The following is a 4,339-nucleotide window of genomic DNA, read 5'->3' on the forward strand; positions in this document are numbered from 1 at the left end:
TGAGGAACGGTTTAGTTGGGACCCGAACCGGGTGGTAAAAGTCCAAGTTTTACGGGAGGTGCTACCGAAATTTTTACAAAATCCTAGTCTTGTTTGAAAAGTTATTTAAAAAGGGTTGGATTTGAGATTTTGTATTATTTAATTTATTAAGAGAATATTGATGTTTTCAAGCTTAATTTATTTAGTGAACTTTATGCCTTGAGTTTGACTTATTTAGAAATGAACTATTTTTACCGTTTGAATCACTGAAGGAAAGAATGATGCTCTAGTATTGATTTCAATATAAAAAGGAGCTTTTAGTGATTTTAAAGGAATCTAGACTTTTGATTGAGTAATTAAGTTTGTGGCATTTTGGAAGAGTTAGAAAAATGGGTTCCAAAAAGAAACCTGAAAGTGGTTTGATTCAAATGAACCGGTTCCATTTCAAATGAGTTGATTTTTGGACCGGGTTGGAACTTGTGATTTTGTATGGCCGGTTTTATAGTAAATTCAGTTTTATTTACTTGAACCGAGAATCTATGATTTTAAGAGTTTCAATGAATTTTAAGGAATTGATATAGGTTGACTTTCCCTAAAGACTTGGGACTCTGCCGAGAAACTTTTGTTATAAAATTCCATTGTTGGATGGATGATTTTGAATACTTTGAAATAAATCCTTAACTTGCCATGGTTTTGGAAGTTTTGGAAAGAGAATGCCGATAGTGGCTTTGTTTTAAAAAAAAAGAACTCACTTGAGTAAATTTGGCTTATGAGCCTGGGATGATTTGAGAAATGAGATCTTTAAAGCCAAGGTTGAAAAGAGTTGAAATTTGATTTCAAAGTGAAATAGCTTGAGAAAAGTGAGTTATGGCTTAAATGCCGGTTTTATGAATTTGATGATGTTGAATGGTGGAATTACTGTTTTGTTATGGGCCGGAATGGCTGTGTATGATTATGAATATTGGCTGGTTCTGGATTGAACCATGAGCCGGAATGGCTGTGTGTGATATTGATTTATGGCTGATTGCCGAATGAGTTGTGGGCCGTATGGCTAATTATGAATTATGAATTTAAGCCGAAGGGCTGTATTTGTTGATAAATTGGCTGGTTCTGGATTGAATCGTGAGCCGGATGGCTGAGATGGATGGTGATCCATGGTTGAGTACAAATGCATGTATGCAATTGAATGAATTGTGAATTTAAGCCGGATGGCTGAGATGAATGTTGTATGCGAGTATGCTTGTTTTTTCTCTCTGGTTGTAAGGGTGACAGGGCACCGATACCCTCTAATGACGACAGGGCGCATATACCCTCTAATGGCGACAGGGCACAGATACCCTCTAATGGCAACAGGGCGCAGATACCCTCTAATGATAATAATGCGCAACAGAGAGACTGTGCCCGGGTTAGCTACCGGACACGTCGGGTTGGCTTGGTAACCGACAGATGATATCATCAGCCACTAGGGACAGGCATGCATCATATGCATCTATGTGACATTGTTTGGGTGTGCATATTGTACTTGGTTTGCCTTTGTGATTAACTGCTAATTGTTCTACTTGCTGTAACTGTTTGTTTATGCTTGAACTTCCTATCTGTGTTTGCAATTGGGACTCTGTTGGATCGTGGTGATTTGGTTGATGGTTGGATTGTTTGGGCCTAGGGCCATGGTTGAAATGATATGGACCGATGGTTGATTTCGGTTTTGTGTTTCTGATTTGGAAAAGTATGAAAGGCTATTTTGATTCAGTATAGATAAACCATTTTGAAAGGCTTTTGAGCTTTTGAGAATTGAATGGTTCCTCTTTTAGAAAAGGTTTCCGGCTTTACTTTTATTGAAAACCGTTGTTTTTGAAAAGAGGCATAAGATGGTTATTAATCACTGGTACGGTTTATCTTCATGTATCCTATTACAGTAATTCCCAAAAACTCTCTATTGAGAACCCTTTCGAGGATGATGTTCTCACCCCTTACACTTTTCCCCTTTCAGGGTTTGGGCGCAGAAGTTACGAAGAATTTATTTAGTTATTGTTGTGATGCTCTGTATGGCCTTAGTTATTATTTATTGTACCCTCGCCTTTATCTTGATATATTATATAAGGGGGATAGGAATTGTATTGGTTAATGTTTGTAATATTATTTAAATATATGTATGTATATATATGGATGTATCTTTTAAGAGTTTTTGTAAGTTATATGGTATATATGGACGTACATTGTCGAACGAAAGTATTTTGGAGTAGTATTGCGGTTTAAAGTTTTAAACAGGCTCATATTTTAGTATTAAATAGTATAAGTGTCGTCGTAATGTCCGAGCTATCAGAGTTACGCAGCCGGAAGCGTGAGCTTTGGTAGTTAGGGTATTACATCTCTGCCTAGTTTTCGTTCTCCTCTTTAAATTCAAATTTGGTTTGGGTTTTGAGAAAACCTTATGATTTTGGTTGTTTAGGAGTGCTCTGGTATGAGCCATGGGTGGTACTCATCATAAACTTCAGTGGGTTAAGTGTATTTGGTAATTTTGGTGCACAATTAGGAGATTGGTGTTGCTTGAGGAGCTTTGGTAAGGCTTGGAGCTAAGGTTGGTGGAGACTTCCAAAGAAGAGGCTCAATTGGTTTGGCTACAAGAGGTACGGTTTAAGTTTTATTTAAGTACCGTGTGGTGTGATGAGAATTTCTAGCATAGATGCCCCTAGGATTAAGTTTGGATTGTGTAAATGGTTGGTACTAATATGCATAGTTGATATGTAATGTGAATTTAATGATTGGATTGAGTATTGTGTTGATTTGTATGATTCGGTGTGTTGAGAATATGATGGATTGGATAATGAATATTGGTTTGTGGAATATGTATTTAAATTGTGAATTTGGGCCGGAGGCCGGAAGGGGGTAAGGAAAGTAAGTTGATGTGTGTATTGTGTGATGACATAAGAGATTGGATGGATTTTAGATATTCAATGTGTGAATAATTGGTTTGATTATTGAATAATAAGGTTTGAGGAATTGAAGTGTAGCATTCGGTAGTTTTGGGTGAAATTGTGTAGATGAGGTAGGTTTGATTTTGGTTGAGTGTAATTATGTGAATATGGTTGGGTTGTAGTCATTTAGATGAGTGAAAATAAATTTGGCTTGTGAACATTGAAAAAATTGGTGATTTCTAGTTTTGAGTAAAAACTAATTTTTGACTAAATTTGGCAGTCGTAACTCGGTCCATGGAGTTTGGAATTCTTTAAAATTAGATCGAATCAAAACCTAATTGAAGAGAAAATTTGAGGCATTGGAATTCTATAATTTGGAGTTGATTTAATCTAATTTCATAAATTAATTATGTTAATAGTCAATTAAGATTCTTAGGTGTATATTGGAGTGTCATTTAACACGTTACATTAGCAAATTTTGACACCATCAACAAATAAAATGACGTAAGGACTAACATAACTAATTTAAAATCTTTAAAGCACGAATTTAATTAAAAAAATTTTCAAAAACCAATTTATAAAATGAATAATCTTTTTAGGAACTAATTTGATAATTTGACTATTCACTCGTATGTTAACTAAGATAAAATTACAAGCAACAACTTAGCTTAGTTGCAAAGCCACTACTCTCAAAGCTTCGCTATTTTGGAGTTTGAGTCTTCGGCTTTTTTGCTTTCTTCTAAGTTCTACATTGGGCGACTTATGTTGGAAAGCAGTGAGCCTGCAGCACATGCAATATTCTTCCTTCCAGCCCTTTAGTAGATTTGATTGTTATTGACCGGTTTTATTTAATTAAAAATATTATTTATACACTAAAATTAATCACTAAAATCAGTTATCAATATATTTGTATATAAATATATATATAATTTAATTTATTTTTAATATATATTTATATTCTAGCATATATTTTATATTAATGATTGATTTTGATATACATATTTAGTATACATGTAGCATAACTCTATATAAATTATCGTAACAAATAAATTTGACTAAAAAGTTTTTTAAGAAATCATCTACAATAAAAGTCAACTAACCCAAATTTTTTATTATTTCTGATTTTAAAATTCAAAAAATGAAAATAGTCAAATAAAATATAAAAATATTAATTTTATATTTTATTCTTAATATCATGTCATATCTTGCTTAAAATTAAAACTAGTATTTTTTTTAAATAAGAGAGACTTAAACATGTGTGACACTCTAAAAGACAGGTACATTAAATACTTTATTTTGTACCAAGAGGAATTCAAACCTATATGACACCTTTTGGAAGCAAATGTATTTGCTATTAGGACAAGACTCAACCACGCACTGTATGGTGTCCTTGACAATGGTATTTTATTGTGGTGATAATAGTTAATAAGCAGGCTTGTCAAAAT

The sequence above is a fragment of the Arachis duranensis genome, chromosome 7, assembly GCF_000817695.3.
Source record: "Arachis duranensis cultivar V14167 chromosome 7, aradu.V14167.gnm2.J7QH, whole genome shotgun sequence".
Lineage (NCBI taxonomy): Eukaryota > Viridiplantae > Streptophyta > Magnoliopsida > Fabales > Fabaceae > Arachis > Arachis duranensis.